Raw genomic sequence first — 19200 nt, 5'->3', positions numbered from 1 at the left:
TATTATGAAGATATTTGTCTTGCGGATAGTGCAAGTTTGCACACTATTCTCAAAAATAATATATATTTTACCCATCTTGTGCCAAAAGAAGAATATGTTAATACTATTATTGGCTCAGAAAATGTGATAGAAGGCTCCGGAAGAGCTATAATTTTGTTTCTTGGAGGAACAAAATTCATAATAAATAATGCACTATTATCTACCAAGTTTCTGAGGAACTTGTTGAGTTTCAAAAATATTCGCCGAAATGCATATCATATTGAAACTATGAATGAGGAAAATCATGAGTACTTATGTATGACAACTCATGATTTAAATAAAAAGGTTATATTAGAAAATTTATCCTCACTTTCATTTGGGTTATATTATACCAAGATTAGTGCAATTGAATCACATGTCATTGTAAACCAGAAGTTTACTAGCCCAAATGAATTCATAACTTGGCACGACCGATTGAGTCATCCGGGAACAACCATGATGCGGAGAATTATTGAAAACTCCCATGGACATTCACTAAAGAACTAGAAGATTCTTAAATTTAGTAAATTTTGTTGTGCTGCATGTTCTCAAGGGAAATTAATTTTAAGGCCATCACCAGTAAATATTGGATTTGAGTCCCCTGAATTCCTAGAAAGGATTCAAGGTGATATATATGGACCTATTCATCCACCATGTGGATCTTTTAGATATTTTATGGTCCTAATAGACGCATCTTCGAGATGGTCACATGTGTGCTTATTGTCTTCTCGCAACATGGTGTTTGCGATATTACTGGCTCAAATTATTCTGTTAAAAGCACAATTTTCAGAAAATCCAATCAAAGCAATTCGTCTTGATAATGCTGGTGAATTTACTTCCCAAGCCTTTGATGCTTATTGTATGGCTAATGGAATAAGTGTTGAACATCCAGTAGCTCATATTGACACACAAAATGGGTTAGCAGAATCACTTATTAAACGCCTCCAATTAATTGCTAGACCCTTACTTATAAGAACAAATCTCCCAACGTCGGTTTGGGCATGCTATTTTACATGTCGCAGCACTTACTCGTTTGAGGCCAACGAGTTACCATTAGTTCTCTCCTATGCAATTAGCCTTTGGCCAGCAGCCAAATATTTTCCATTTAAGAATATTTGGGTGTGCAATATATGTTCCCATTGCACCACCTTCTCGCACCAAAATGGGACCCCAAAGAAAATTGGGGATATATATTGGATATGATTCTCCCTCTATAGTGAGGTATCTCGAGATACAAACTGGAGATGTATTTAAAGCCCGATTTGTGGATGGTCATTTTGATGAATCAAAATTTCCAACATTAGGGGGGAGAGAATAAGCTTCCTGAAAAGGAACTTAATTAGAAAGCATCATCTTTGATGCATTTAGATCCTCGATCAAGGTAATGTGAACTAGAAGTTCAAAAGATTATATATTTACAAAGAATATCAAATGAATTGCCTGATGCATTTTCCGATACAAAGAGGATAGCCAAATCTTATATACCAGCAAAAAATGCCCCAATTCGAATTGATGTCCTAGTAGAACAAGTAGCTACTAAAGCAAATTCACGGCAAAAGCGTGGTAGGCCTGTCGGTTCCAAAGACAAAAATCATCGAAAAAAAAAGAGGTAAATACGATTTCTGTTGAAAAAGACATAGTAGAGACACCTGCAGTTGTCCAAAATTCTGATATAGTTTTAACGCCAAAAGACGTTCAGGTACCTGAAAATTGTAAAAATGACGAGATCTCGATAAATTATGTCTTTACAGGAGAGAAATTGGACTGAAATAAGGCAATTGTCAATGAAATATTTGCATATAATGTGACATTAAATATCATGCATGAAAGTAAGGATCTTGAGCAAAGATCAATTGAAGAATGTCGACAAAGGAATAATTGGCCAAAATGGGAAGAAGCCATGAAGGCTGAGTTAGACTCACTTGCAAAACGTGAAATCTTCGGACCTGTAGTCCTTACACCAGAAGATGTAAAACCTATTGGATACTGATGGGTATTTGTGAGAAAACGAAATGAGAAAAATGAAGTACGCTACAAAGCTCGGCTTGTGGCACAAGGTTTTTCACAAAGACCTAGTATAGATTATGAAGAAACGTATTCCCCTGTAGTGGATGCGATAACATTGCGTTATTTGGTCAGTTTATCCGCATATCATAAACTACATATGCATTTAATGGATGTGGTAACAGCCTACTTATACGGCTCATTAGATCGTGATATCTATATGAAAGTCCCTGAAGGACTAAAGATATCTAAACCATCCAATGAATATTCGTAGGGATTATACTCAGTCAAATTACAAATATCTTTATATATGGTTTGAAGCAATCTGGACAAATGTGGTATAATCATCTTATTGAGTATCTTGCCAGAAACGGATTCAAGAATGATGATATCTGTCCATGTGTTTTCATAAAGAAATCTGCATCAGGATTCATTATAATTGCTGTGTACGTTAATGATTTAAATATCATTGGAACTCCTGAAGAGATTCCAACAATTATTAAAACTCTAAAAGAAGAGTTTGAGATGAAAGATCTTGGAAAGACTAAATTTTGTCTCGGCCTGCAGATCGAGCATATGAAAAATGGGATCTTTATTCATCAAACAACATACACAGAAAAGATCTTGAAGAGATTTTATATGGATAAGTTACATCCATTAAGTACCCCAATGATCGTAAGATCTTTGGATGTGGAAAATGATCAATTCCATCTTAAAAAAGAGAATGAAGATATCTTGGTTTTGAAGTATCATATCTTAGTGCCATTGGAGCGCTAATGTATCTTGCTAATAACACACGACCCGATATATTATTTGCTGTGAACTTACTAGCAAGGTATAGTTCCTCTCCAACCAGAAGACATTGGAGTGAAATCAAACAAATCTTTCGATATCTTCATGGAACGGTTGATATGAGATTATTTTATCCCTATGGATCCAAGTCACTACTAGTTGGCTATGCAGATACATGATACTTGTCTGATCCATATAAAGAGAGATCTCAAATAGGATATCTGTTCACATATGGTGGTACAGCTATATCATGGAGGTCCACGAAACAGACGATAGCAGCAACCTCCTCTAATCATGCTGAAATACTCGCAATACATGAAGCTAGTCACGAGTGTTTTTGGCTCAGGAGTTTGATCCAATATATTATGTCATCATGTGGATTGATTGATCGAAAGATAACTCCAACTATTGTAAGACCCCGAATTTTTTTAAAATTAAATAATTAACTATTTATAAACTAATATATTATATTGAGATATAATTTTTAAGAAAAATATTTTTAATAAAAATAATTAAATAGATTATTATTATTATTATTATTATTATTATTATTATTATTATTATTATTATTATTATTATTATTATTATTATTATTATTATTATTATTATTATTATTATTATTATTATTATTATTATTATTATTATTATTATTATTATTATTATTATTATTATTATTATTATTATTATTATTATTATTATTATTATTATTATTATTATTATTATTATTATTATTATTATTATTATTATTATTATTATTATTATTATTATTATTATTATTATTATTATTATTATTATTATTATTATTATTATTATTATTATTATTATTATTATTATTATTATTATTATTATTATTATTATTATTATTATTATTATTATTATTATTATTATTATTATTATTATTATTATTATTATTATTATTATTATTATTATTATTATTATTATTATTATTATTATTATTATTATTATTACCTCGGCAAAGCCTTAAGGAAATTAAAAGAAAGGAAGCCAAAGGTGGCTTATGCATTACTATATATATCATGACATTTAACTTTGCTTTGCTTTGACAAATCATTCTTCCACCAAATAAATATCTTCTCCAATTCATTATGCTAACGAACTTGTACTTAGGAAGAAAAGAAAGATTTGTGACACCAAATCATCTATGGGTCGCACTATGATACAGATGCTATTTGGTACAGATTTATAAATATTTCATCTGCTTCAATAGCATATCAACATATGGCACTGGTAGGTACAGGTCCTGGCAGGACTTAGATAGTAGTTGTAGTTAAGCCAAACTTAATGAATAGAAGTGGTAACTGATAAACTTGTGGAATGAGCCTTAGCAGCATTAGATCACTGAATTGGGTATCCAAAAAAACAAAAATGAACTTGAAGTGTTTTTTATTTTGTTAATAGGAACAAAAAAGAGTGAAACCCATCTTCATCGAAGGACATTCTAGTTCAATTAAATACTTATTTTTTAAATTAGTTCAATTAATTTTAAACTTTTATTAAAATATGGGAGATTTTAGTTAATACTGTTGTAGAAAAAATACACACAATGATTTATTAAATTAAACGTATTAAAAATTATTTTTATTAATCAATATTTTAAGGTTTACTTACGATACTAATTTATTAATAATTTATTAATAATTTATAAATAATTTATTTTAAATTAATTTAATAATATTAAAAATTAAATATCTAACTACCTTGCTAGTAAATTCAAAAACTAAATCCTTATTAATATCTATTAATCTAACCAAATAATTTATTAATTTATAAATAAAATTTAAAAAAATTACAACGATGACGTCTAAGTAAATAATTCCCAAACTCAACATATGAGCACCATGTCAGCATTTTAAATTAGTTCAATAATATTAAAAATAAAAATTAAATTTCTAACAACCTTGCTAATAAATTCAAAAACTAAATCCTTGTTAATATCTAGCAACCTAACTAAATAATTTATTATTTATTAATTTGTAAATAAAGTTTCAAAAATTTCTAATTACGACATCTAAGAAAATAATTCCCAAACTCAACATATGAGTGCCATATTAGCATAAGAACTTTCTATTTGTATTACTATAAAGATAAAGATAAAGATAAAGATAAAAAAAAATTCATAGTAGAAGAAGCTAAATTTACTCTTTCATTACATTTATAGGAGTGTAGATAATTCACAGTTATGATATTTTTTTAATTTATTTTTAAAGTAGTATTATTTTTTTAGTGGAATAATTATAAATTAATATATGATGGTCATTAATTGGGATCGAAAAAGAGAAGGTGGAAAAAGAATAAGAAAAGAAGGAAGGAAGAAAGAACAAGCCAATATAATAGTGGTAGTAAGACAATGATAGATATGTATATAGAGAATAGTAAAAAAAATAATAAAAATTAAAATTAAAAAGTCTAAAAGAATAACAATAGTATGGTGATAATTAATTACGGTTATAACACCTTAACTATCAAAATGTCACGCTTCCGGCTACGCCACTCTGATAGTTGCGGGTATTACGACAACTCTTAAAATATTTAATACTAAAATAGGAACCTGTTTAAAATTTAAACCGAATTTCTCAAAACATATATATATTATTAATTTACACGCTTTACATAATCAAATTCCTATCCCTCTTATAAAAACTTGTACAGATAAAGACGAGGGAAAAAGTAACTAATACAACATAAAACATCGTTTGAACATAAAAGAAATAAAATAGGCTCTTCCGAACTTCGTCGTCCATAACCTAAAAAGAAAATACCTGTAGGGGAGTGAGAACATTGTTCTCGCTGGTTCTCATTATGGGGTTAGAGAATTACTATAATAGGATACGTGAAATAAAACTATTCTTAAAATACAGTGATTAATAACCGTCTTATGCATCTTTTCAAAACCAAAGATTTATTATTCAAAATCCAAAATCCTTTTTAAAAGAGAAAGTTAATAATTCTTTCAAAATCCTAAATCTTTTTAAAAGTTTTTCCTATATAGCATGAATGACCAAACTGTTCCGAGCATAAGTTCATTAAGTCTATACTGAACCAGCTCATAGACGATTCGGCGGTGTGGTCTCCTTCCAAGGTCCAATGACGACGTGATGGTGGCGGTGAGGCGTGGAGCAGTGACGGCGCAGCTTCTCTTCCTTTTCCTCTCTCGGATCTCCTCTTTCTGTTAGCAGCAGCGGCGACGTTGGCAGTGACACCCACCGCGTCGCCTTCCCTTCTCCCCCCTCTTCTCCTTTCTTTCTTTCTTTGTGGGCGTGGGTGTTTGTGTGTGTGTGGGTGAACCGTGGATAAGGAGTGGGGTGTGGCTGCTGTTTGTGTGTTAGAGGGTTAAAGTAAAAAAAATTAGGTTTAGATAAGATTAGGATTATGTTAGGGTTTTAGTTTAGGTATTTTTATTAAAAATATGGATAGTAGTGTAATTTTATGAATATATAAAAAGTAGGATAATAATAAAAATCAAATTAAATATAAAATATCCATCTTTAAAAATGTCTTTTAATTAATAATCTTTAAATAATTTTCAGTTAAATATCAATTTAATAAAAATTAGAGATAAGTAAATTAATTTTTTTATTTATAAAATAAGATTAAAAATCTATATATTAAAATTAAGACATATAAAATATTTATTATTTTTCAATTATAAGAACTCTAAATAATAAATAAGAATTTACTCAACTTATATATATAAATCTCTAAAAATATAATTTTAAATAAATATAACTGATTATAAATAATTTATTAATAACTTTTTAAAATTCGGAGTCTTACAGCGGTTAAGGTGAATAGATGAAGAAAACAAGAAAAGGGAATAAAACAAAGCAACATAATAGTGACGGACTGGGTGTGAGATAATAATATTTATACATGTATAAAGAATGATAAGAGAAAAGGATAGTGTATGATATGATTGTTGAGTAGGTGTGGTCGCTTGTGGTGTGATGTACTGTAATCTGGTATGTCATCGTTGATACTATGAACTGAATTTTGAAATCGTGCCTACAGTTGGGTTTATTCAGTGGTGTATCATATTGATTCGCTTTCTTTGTACCGTAGCAGGTGACTGAGTTGCTGTGTTATTGAAGATTGACTTTAGGTTTGATTTAGCGGTGGAGAGGAGGGGTCTGATTCAAAGAGTTTAGAAGAGATCTGTAGTTACACTTCCTCCAGTACGGAGGAGGACAATAATGATAATCTATACCTCAAACTATAATTAGAGGAAGCATAATAATAATAAATTTGAGTAAAAAAACTTATTCATATAAACTTCAACTAAATAAGTTCATTAATTTATAATGCTGCAATAATATTTTTTTTATTAAATTTGGTTTAATATGTATTTTTATCTTATATTTTAAGATACAGATTATAGTTCAATTTCGATATACTGACGGTATAAAATATTTTTATACAATTATTCGATTACATCTATTTTTTTGGATGAGATGACATAGAAATTTAATTGTGCTAATTTTTCTAAAATAATTTATTACTTTTTTATTTATGCTCTTCCAAAAATACAATTTTACTATCTTATTACTTTTTGTTTCTTAACATTATTACTATCTATTTTTTATTGTTATTATTATTTATATTATTATTATTATTATCATTATTAAATCAAAATAAAATATACATAAAGAGCCAGTCAACTAGTCAATATTTTAATACATTTTACTTCAGTAAAAGTTATTTATTCAACATAAAATTAATTGTTATCCGATCTTTTCTTTTTTTAAAATATTTGTTTTATATTGAATAACTAATATGAAATATATATATATTTTAAAAGAAAATTCGTTAAGGCCTCTTTAATTTCTTAAGCTTAACATTCTTAATTTAAAATAAAATAATTTGTTACCATTTTATTTCAAATATTTGTATGTATTTTTAGAATTTCATAAAAAATAACAAAAAATTTAATACACATCTAATACAATATTTCTTTCCAAAATAAAATTCAATCTAACCAAATAAAAAGAACCAAAGAAAAAGCCTATTTAATTAGTCACCCACCATATGACCAAAAAAATAAAAAAATAAAAAGATCAAAAGGAAGAACTTCCATGACCAAAAAGAACAATCCATGACCAAATATTAAAACAATGGCCCACCTTCCTTGCAAGCAGCTAGTTATCGTCCTCTAAGCCGTGGCTCCCCTTGCAAGCCCGATAAGAGTCAGAATCTCTGCCAAACCTATCCCCTCTCAAGCATCATATTGCCACTTGTCATGTAATCCATCAATCTGTATAGACAAATCTGTACGCTATAATTTCCCATCATCTATTTATCACACACGACCTTAGATCATAACACATGCCTCCTTTCATTAATTGCACATATTCCTTTTTCATTCACCAAACCTGATAAAGAAAAGAAAAGAAACACCGTGAGAGAGAGAACGAAACCATGGAACTGGAACCGTGAGTTTCCAACTTCGATTACTTGCGATCCGTAATTCCAATAAAAAATTTAATCTGATAAAAGTATTTGTATCCTCCTCCTCTACACGTTAGTGTTACTCTTGTCCGGTAGAAGTTGACGTCACCTCTTCTTCTTGAGTTCGGCCAATTAGAGTTCTAGGAGATACAGACGATTTCTGACATTTTCTTCTTCAGCAACTCGGTCAGAAAGCTTCTCTAGAGCTTTCGTTGTTTTGATTTCGTACGGAGGTAGGGAATTTATTTTAAAATTAATCGTTTAAATTTATGAATGCCATTAAAGTCTAGTGAGTAATTGCAAATAATTTGTAAATGTCTTACGTGATTAATTGATGAATTGGTTGAGTTGTGACGGTGAAAGGTGATTAAATTAGAGTTATTTGTTAAATTGAAAGATGATGAGTTAGTTATTGAAGAAATTGTTGTATTGATAATTATTGAATGGAGTTGGATTTGAATTTGGTTTTGGAAGTTAGGAATATGAGGGAGCTCGCATGAGTGGTAAAGTCCAATTTTAAGGGAAGATGTTGTCCAAATTTTTGTAAAAAGTATACGAAAAAGTGTTTTTGTTTTGAAAATCTGGTTTAAATATGTATTTACATTAAGAAGTGAACTTTATATTAAAAACTTGATTTACAGGCTTATTTTGAAAAACAATTTTAAAATTGAACCTAGTTAGCTTTCAGGTTTATAAAATGATTTGGCATTGGATTTAGATTGTCGGATTTATCAGGAAAGATCTTTGAGGATCAAAAATGATTTTATTGAGACCCTTGAAGGATGGCAAAGCCCGAATTTTAGAGAAAATGCTGCATAAATTTTTATAAAACTTTGAGGCTTTGCTTAAAGCGTTAATCAAAAGAGAATTTGATTTAAAACTCATTCTATTTGGCTTTCAATTTATGAGGAAAAGAGTTATGTTTTAAGTTTATTCTATAAAAAGTTTCTTGTTTAAGTAATAACTTGAGTCCAATTTATTAAGGAAAGGAATTTTTATTAAACGTTAAAGAAGTTTGGCAGCCTAGAAACTAATGTTTTGAGGTATGATAAGTGAAGGAATATGTGGTGATGCGGAGGTGCGAATAACAATAAGGTGATGCGAAGGTATGTATAGTTAAGCGATGATGTGGAGGTATGAGTATGTAATTAGTGATGTGGAGGAATATTGAAAAGTCATGAATGAAATAAATAACTGAAGTAGATTATGATTCATGAAAATGAAATGTGAATGGCCTTGTGCCAAATTGCTAATGCGAAAGGGCCCGCCTAACAAATAGTCTGAGATTGCTAATGCGAGAATGTTCGCCTAATTGATAGTACTGTTCCTTACTGTGATAACATTAAAATGTTATTATAATGAGGCCTAATTGACACGGGTAACCGTGATGCCAAGGTGTCTAACTGACACAGTAAAGGAACCATATTCGAGGTTCACTCCGAGTAATGTCGGGTTGCGGGTAGACAACCGACGCATGAGCTCATGGCCTGCTTAGGATAGACATGCATCATATTGATTGCGCATTTGCATTTGGTCTTGTTTTGCTTGTTATATTTTCTCTGTGATTGTGCTGCTTGACTTGTTTGTCTTATTGCAATTTGTTTGTTTGTTGATCTGTTTCTTGTACTATTGTTTCTCTGTGATTGGGAACTGAGGTTGTGATTGAGATTAGTTTAATTCTGGAAATTTAAAGAAGGTAATAAGTTAATAAAGTAAAAATAAAAAAGTATTTCCAAAGGTTTAACAAAATAGTTTTATTGAATAAAGTTAGTTATTTGCATTTTATTCCATTACTTCTACGGCATTCCTATTCCCTATTGAAAACTAGTGGTTTGTTCTCACCCCAAAATCTTTCACCCTTTCAGTGACACAGGTTCGGAGACTCAGTTTGAAGTTGCGGGCGATTATGAGTTTTATTTAAGTTAAGTCTATGTGTTGAGTTGCTTTCATAGAATTCCCTCGCCCTGATTACTTTAAGTTTTTATTATATACAGAGGGATAGGAGTTGTAACTGAGTCTTATTTGAAATCTTTTGTATAATATTTATTATTATTAATAGTTATGTGATTATTATTACTTGTGTTTGTTGATGAATGATTTTCATTGATGAGAAACAAAAAATTTCGGCTTTTTCCTAAAAATTGAAACGCGAAATCGAATTAAGGGCTCAGTATTAATAGTAAATATGGAAAACAGGTCGGTAATGCCTCACTTTTGGTACGATCATGACGTGCTAAAAGTTAGGGTGTTACAACTGTCCTGTTTAAAGATAATACAGCATGCATTGCTCAACTTAAGGGTGGATATATCAAAGGCGATAGAACAAAGCATATTTCTCCCAAATTCTTCTTCACTCATGATCTTCAAAATCAAGGGATAATTGATGTCCAACAGATCCGCTTAACTGATAATCTAGCAGATTTATTTACAAAGTCACTCCCAAAATCCTCTTTTGAAAGATTGGTACATCAGATTGGGATGTGCCGATTTCGAGATATTAAATGATGTCGACAAAAGGGGGAGACTATACTTTTTTTTCCTTGGTCAAGTTTTTTTCCATCGAATTTTTCTTGACAAGGTTTTTAATGAGGTAGTCCCCATCACAAAGGATATTGTACTCTTTTTCCTTCACTAAAATTTTTTCCATTGGATTTTTCTTTAGTAAAGTTTTAACGAGGTATAATCCTAAATGGTCATCAAAGGAGGAGTGTTGTGATAAGAATGAAGGATGTGGATGTCCATTTCCAAGAGAATCACATTAAATGAAGGTTGAAAAATAAACACTTGATGCATGTATAAATAGGACATGATCTCAAACCATATATCCACGAACAATTAATAAAATTCTCTCTTTCTCTTATACTGCTAACACATTTTTCTTTCTCTTTATATTTCTTTATTTTATATTTGTTACCTCTTATTTATTTATTTATTTAGTTATTTCATAACACATTCTTTCTTTTTTTTATTTTTAATATGAGCGAAAAATGTGTATTTTTCGCATTATGACTTATGAGTGAGGATGTATTGCGAAATTGTAAAAAATAAAAAAGAAGAAATCAAAAGTTCATATTTGGGTATTAAAATTTGTGGGTTAAATTTGTGTTTGTGAATTTTTTTTATTATTTTAGAATTAGATTTGTTTTATAAATTTTTTATTTTTTAAAATAAAATATTTTATTCTCAAAATTGTGATTATGTATTTTTTATTTCTAAAATAAGAAATTTAACTCTCTGAATTATGAACTTGAATTTTTTTAAATTTTAAAATACACAAATTTGACACATTGAGTTTATTCTCCTCTTCTCTCCTTAATAAATCTCACAGTTTGATTTGTTTAATAATTATTTAAAAAAAACTTCATATTAAAAAGAAACCGGAACCTTTCTCTTTTCTTTTCATAAAAGTACATCACACACCAATTTTTTACATAGAAATTATTTAAATATCAATATATATATATATATATATATATATATATATATATATATATTGCTAAAATAAATAATGAATCAGTTTAAAATTTCAGAGAAACATTTTATTTTTATTGTTATTATTTTACAATATTCCCGCTATCATAATTTTTTTTATATTATTTAATGCCATAATAATATAATTTACAACCACATTGATATCCTGCCGGATGTGTAGTTTATGTACTAATTTTATTAGGTGATACTACAATGATGATTTTATAATTGTCTTTATGTAAATATATATATTTTTTTATCTTTAGATGATGGATTGTATGGTTAAATTTTTATATTTATAGAAGTATTATTTTTGTTTAAAGTGTGGCTAAATAAATAAATCACACTTCTAAACAAAACATTTTCATAAAAATATATTTTTGCCATCTTTATTTGAGTAGTTGTCATTTTATTAATGAGCGGAGAATCCTTTACAAGCTAGGGTGTGTTTGGGGTTCACGTTGGAGAAGAGAGAAGCTCGTTTGAGTGTCTTGAACGTCCCACTTTTATGTTTGGCAATTTGTTAGAACTCTAAACCCAGAAGTGCTTTCACCTCTGAACGTACGTTCACGTGAAGCTAAAATTTCTTGCTTCAACGTTCACGTTGAGAAAGTTGATTATCGTTGGAGGAATTAAGTGAAAAATTTATTCCTTTTCTACCAATCATACCCTCCATTCTCTTCTATAAAAAGGATGCAAGTAACCATAACTTTCACAATAGTTCTTCGTTCATTTGTTGTGTATGTTCTTTGTTCTGAATTTTTTTTTCTATCAAAATTTTTCAGATCTGTTTCAATCACTGCCAAGATAAAAAATTTAATTGTTTTTTTATTATTTTTAATACTCTCTTTCATATTTTGATTTTTATATTTTTTATTGTATTTTTTTATTTATACGATAAATAATTTTTATATTATTTTTTAGTATTTTGATGTTATTTTTTTAGTGCTCTATTATATTTTTATTGTACTTTTTTATTCATATGACAACTATTGTTGATATAAATTCTTATTTTTATTAATTTTATTATTTTTTGTTTATATAAATTCCTTTTTTTCTATCCTTTATTGTATTGTATTTATGTTGTGTATAAAATTTTTTATTTTTTTATTTTATTTTATTCATATCAATTTTATTTACTTCTTATTGTAATTTTTTTGTTCATATGATACATGTTGTTGGTTGTAATTATTATATACTATGTTTGATATAAAAAAATTTTTTTTTTTGTTTTTATTGTATTTTTTATTGTATTTTATTTTATTTTTTATTATATACTAAATATAAGTAACAAAAGAGTCGTAAATAATAAAAATGTATATTTCAAAATGATATAAATTAAAGAGTAATAAAGTACTAAAAAGATTATAGAATATTTTCTTTTTGTTTGACATTATAGAATGTATAGTACGTACTCTCTTTTATAATTTTATTTTTATTGTATTTTTTTCTCAAAAGATAGATATTATTTTATTATTATAAAATAATAATGTTTATTTATATGATAAATATTTTTATTATAAAATGAATTACTAAGATCTATTTAAATATCTAAAGTAAAATGATAGGATAATATAAAAAATTATTTAAACTGATGTCTCTTTTAGTAATTTTTTTTCTAAAAGTGATTTTGAGTAGCAAAATCAAAACAACATTTATTTTATTATAATCCATTTTAATATAAAGATTGCCAAACATAAATCACGTTAACACAAACTTACTTTTCATCAAAATCAAGTTTGCAAAATCAATTCTATGCAAACTCTCGTTTACAAACTGTAATCCAAACACACACCTACTAGTAGGAAAGAAAGGAAATTCTACAGCATCCAGGGATGTGGTTGGTGTGAGTGTCAGGTCCATTACTCGCCAATGAAAAACGCTAAAGAAAAACATAATAATAAAAATGAAAATATGTTTTTTTGGAAGGAAAAAAATGTCAGAAATTATTTTTCTTATAAAAAGGTTGTTGGTGTTTTGGCAGGATATTAGGTAGTGGAGTGATTTGCCGATCAATGGAGGTAGCGGTCAACACGCAGAGGGCGCGGTGTCTCTGCTCGTCAGCAGCGTGTCAGCACCTCAGCAACACGTCGGGGGCGTGGTGACGCAGCGCGCATGCAAGGCTCTGGCACCACGCAGGGGGTGTGGTGGAGCTGGCTTCGCAGATTCCCAAGGTTGCTTGCAACACGGGGTGGGCGTGTTGACTACTGCTTCCATGCAGGGGACAGCTCTTCCACCCCGGTAAACAACAAGCGTCTAAAGTGGCTCTATATAAAGAGCCTCTCCACCCCAATGTTATATACGTAGTGTGTTAGTGAGAGAAGAAGGCTTGTGTTGGTTTTTATTAGAGAGGGAAAGGGGGATTGCTGATCAACAAAGAGGGGAAGGGGGATGCAGGAAACAAAGAGAAAGGGTGGAAAATAGGAGGGAAAAAAATATTACTTTGTATTTATTTTAAAAAATGGTTTGTAATTATAGTGCCCCGTAAGAACATATTATAAATTATTTGGATCATCTAATTTATATAAGTTGGTAAATTATATTTTTATTGTATATTTAAATTTCTGTTATTTTTTGTTATTTAACATGTTAGAATATAATTTTTTTTGTTAATTTTGGATTAATTTTATGTTATAAAAATACTATAATAAAATATATATTATATAATATAATAAAAATTCTATAATAAAATATATTTTTCTACAATAAAATATAAAAATACTATAATAAAATATATATTCTATAAATAAATAAATATTAGAAAAATACATTGTTATTAAATGTTAAAAAAATATATATTTTTGACGCATGGAAAAAAAAACGGCTCGGTCATTTATATTTATTTAAAAATAAGTCTGTATAATAATATTAGAAGAAAAAATTGTTAATATATAATTTTTTTTATTATTTTTCTTAGAATAAAGTATTTTTCCGGTGAGTTTAGTGAATAAACGGTTTGTATATTAATAAATATATAGATACACTTTTAAAAAAATAAATATGGTAATGCACGTTAATTATTTTAACAAATAAAATATTAAAATAAATAAATATGTAAATATTATTAAATGAATACATACATTTTATAACTAAATATGCTGATATTTGTATATTAATAAATGAATATTTGTAACTAATCTAACAAATATATTTTTGTTGATACTGCTTAATAGGAATTTGTTGGTGCGTAAACTAGATCTGCCACAGACGTGAAATCCGATGGTCAAAAACTACTTACGCGCAACAGGATTCTATCATGTATCTAGGATTGGGGTGATAAGAGGATTTCACCCCTTATTAGCTGCTCTGGTTGAAAGGTGGAGACCGGAGACTCACACTTTTGTATTGCCGGTGGGTGAGGTTACAGTGATATTGGAAGATGTCGCTCGTATATTTGGCCTACCCATTGATGAAGAACCTATGAGTGGATGGACTGATAGTAGTAGCGACTTCGTTTAGAGCCAGAGCATGGCAATATTCGAACGTGAACCAATACTCAGTCATAATTCGAAATCCTATATAAAGCTTGGTTGGGTTCGATGTATCAGAGACGCGGAGTCGTTGGACACTGAAAAGTCCATAAGGAGATACGTCAGATGTCAGATTTTCTGTATGTTAGGGTCGACCCTATTCGCAGATAAGTCGACCGCATACGCCTACATGAAGTATTTACCGTTGCTTCGCGATTTCGAGCGGATCCATACTTATAGTTGGGGGTCAGCATGTTTCGCACATCTTTACAGAGCACTATGTCGTGCATCACGATATGATACAAAGGAGATGGATGGCCCTCTTAACATGGTGACATGGTAGTCGTTCCACCTGAAAGTGCTCATAGTCACACGTCCGTCGTGCAAGATCAACGACTGACATCTTTCCGCTAGTCATTTCACGCACCTCAAATACCTCATTCCGTTTGTCAAAACGGTGCACAACTATATTCCCAGCCTGTTGCATATTTGCCTCTATCCGCTGTTGTGCAAATACGGAATAAGTAAATCCAGCACGCTTGCGTTCGTGAGTCTCGGCACTCTTCCGCGTAAAAAGTTCATTTAACCGATAATATGTTGCTCGGACTAGTGCCAACACAGGTAGATTACAGGCACCCTTCAACACTGAGTTAATGCACTCGACAAGGTTCGTTGTCTTATGGCCCCATCGATGTCCCTCGTCGAATGCCAATACCCAATGTCTAAGTCCAATGGCGTCGCACCACCTGGCATATGCCTCGCCTCGCTCTTCCAACCTCTTATAGTTGATGTTATACTCTTCCACCGTTCTTGAATACCCAATGTTGACCACAAGCTTTTGCAAGTGAGGGACTTTGAATGCTCGTAGGAAGTTGCTGCCGATGTGCCTTATACAAAACATCCACCATACTCTTGTAGGTTACCAGTCACCTCCGGAACAATTTACTGTTTCCCGAATGGACTCATGCCGGTCTGAGATCATTCCCACACCGTCTTTTCTGACAACATGCATTCGCAGATTCCTGAGAAAGAAGTGCCACGCATCAGCTGTCTCCCCTTCCACCAAGGCAAAAGCGATAGGCACAATGTTTTGATTCCCATCTTATGCAACAGCGACCAGAAGTGTACCTTTGTACTTTCCATATAGGTGTGTGCCGTCAACCTGAACTAGGGGCTTGCAATGCCTAAATGCCTTAATGCATGGATTGAAACTCCAAAATACGCGATGAAGTATTTTTACCCCTTGCGCCTCCTCATTACAGTTGTACATTGGGCGTGTTTCTATTTGGACAACTGACCCAGGCATCTTTTGAACCATAACCGAGAGCCACCATGGCAATGCATGGAAACTCTCCTCCCAACCACCGAAAACTTTCGCTATGGACTTCTGCTTTGCCAACAAAGCCTTTCGGTAACTGATGGTATAGTTGAACCTTGACTGGACTTCTGCTATTATAGATTTCACCTTGATGGACGGGTCAGTCTCGACCAATGGCCTTATAGCCTCAGCAATTGTATCCGAGTCCAACTTGGAAAGATCTTGTGAAATCACTCCCATTGTGCACGTGTGCCTACCGTTGTATCTGCATATCTCCTAACAACCTTTTTTCCATATCAAGCTGGCTCGGATAAGCCAATCGCATCCACGCCCATACATCTTGCACTTTGCATAGAATGTTTGTGGCTCAGACTCATACACGTCGTAGTCAACTCCTCTAGCGATAATGTAACTTCTAATTGCTGCCACGACCGACTTTCTAGAACTGTATTCCATTCCAATCCGGAACTCTCCGTCTTCAGGATCAGCAATGCCTATAGAAAGTAGAAATCATCGTTTATTAATCAATCCAAAGTATAGATTAACAAAAACGTATTATTCAGTCATCACGTACCTATGTTTGAATATTCTAGAAACTCCAGTGCATGCATGGCGTCGAGATCCAACTCACGCATAAAAGGTGGCACGTTCATTGGTTGACTAATAGAGGGATGAACCACTACATTCTCCGCTGCTGTCTCAACTCCCACATCACAATCCTCGTCTTCGTTGTCGGCTTCATAAGTCGCTTCGAAGTCCTATTCGCTGTCACTATTCATTTCCTCGTACACTGCAGCTCTATCATCCTCCACCTCTAAATCATTTTGGATCCCTTCCGCCTCTACAGTTGCAAACTCAACATACAGCTCAATCTGTGGCTTTCGCATCTGAGTCTGCCGGTGAATTTGAAACATATTCTGCATAGTCACTTCGTCAGTGATTGGCATGGTATCAAACTGTATTAGACCACCAAAAACTGCAACCAGATTTTGGTACAGAATTCTACTCACTCTCTTTAACGTACCGTTCTCCATGCTTTGACAGAGATCGTTCTGAAGCTCCATTAACGTCATGGTGCACGGAACCACAAACGAAAACAGATTCTGGCACACAAACCTCACTCCCTCATGAGTATTACGTATTATCTCACTGTCGCGATACACCACCAAGTTTGGGGTACCCTCTATTACACTACAAACACACTCAAAGAACACTCACACACTCTTACTCAAAATGAAAATGGACCCGAACACCGTCTTATATAGAGGGGAGCACTCACCACGCCCCCCACGTGCTGGTTGCCTCAGTCAATCACGCCTTGCCACGTGTCAGCACGCCCCCGCGTGCTGATTCAAGCTAGCCAATCACGTTCTGCCACGTCATCAAGCCCCCCCCCCACGTGATGACTCAGCACGCACCCCACGTGCTAGCCAAGCAAGCCAATCGCCTTCTGCCATGTCATCACGCCCCCCACGTGATTCTTGCTCCGTTCAACCACATGCTGCCACATCTCTTCACGTTCCCACATGTAGCAAGTAACACGCCCCCTGCATGTTGACCTTGCACCTGACACGTCCACCCAGAGGTAATACACAATGCTCCTCCATTTCCATCCAAAACACCACGTTCTATTCCATATTGAAATTCTTGAGCCAAAAAAATGTTTGTTATTCAAGAAGCCAATTGGAATTTGGAAAGATACTTCAAATCATATGGAGGTGCATCAAGGCAGCAACTATTTTATTGACATGATGAAGATGGTGAATTTGTGATCATGTCCATATTGTGATTTTGTCTTTTACATATAGGGGTGGCAACGAGGCGGGTAGGGACGAGTTTTTGTTCTATCCGACCCCGCCCCGTCCTATAATAACCTGCATAAAATTCGTTTCGCTCCTATCCGGAGTAGTAAAAAGCTGAACCCTAATTCGCTTCTGTGAGTATCCACTCGGCCCCTATCTGCCCTTATCATTATTAAAATCTAATAAATAAAATAAAATTTTAAAATTTATATAACCATCATTACATACATAACATAAATTAAAATAAAATTTTAAATATGATACAATATTATCAATTATTTTATATATATTACACATATTATATATTAAAAGGGATAAGTACTTTTTTCGTCCCTAATCTTTTTTTTGTTATTAAAATCATCCTCAACGTTACAAAACATTATAAAATCATCCTTCTCTACATCAATTTTATTTTTTTGACCAAATTACCCTTAACAAATAATAAAGATAATATTAAAAAATAATAACAAAAAACAAAAACTCCCCTACCCCATCCCCACCCGCCCCCGACCCCTCCCCCTACCTCTTCGAACTCCCGTGTTCCCTGTTCCCTTCCCATCCCTTCCTCATACTCCTCTTCGAACTCCCCATTTCTTAAACCCCAATTCTTCTTCTCAAACTTAAACAAAACACCCTCCCCCTTCAGCCAATTCAGCAACAACAACCACAACCACAAAAACAAAAACAACAGCAACAACAAATTCAGCATTTTCAACCAATTCAACAACAACCATAAAATAAATCAACAAAAATTTTAGATTTAACAATTCAACAATCATCATCAGCTACAACTTCAGATCAAAATTAGAAATAATAGAAATTTTTTATGTTCTTCAAAAATAAAAAAAATAAAAAAAAGGAA

This window comes from Arachis hypogaea, chromosome 14 (genome assembly GCF_003086295.3).
Source record: "Arachis hypogaea cultivar Tifrunner chromosome 14, arahy.Tifrunner.gnm2.J5K5, whole genome shotgun sequence".
NCBI lineage: Eukaryota > Viridiplantae > Streptophyta > Magnoliopsida > Fabales > Fabaceae > Arachis > Arachis hypogaea.
The sequence above is the reverse complement of the archived record's forward strand: the minus strand, read 5'-3'. Positions refer to the sequence as shown.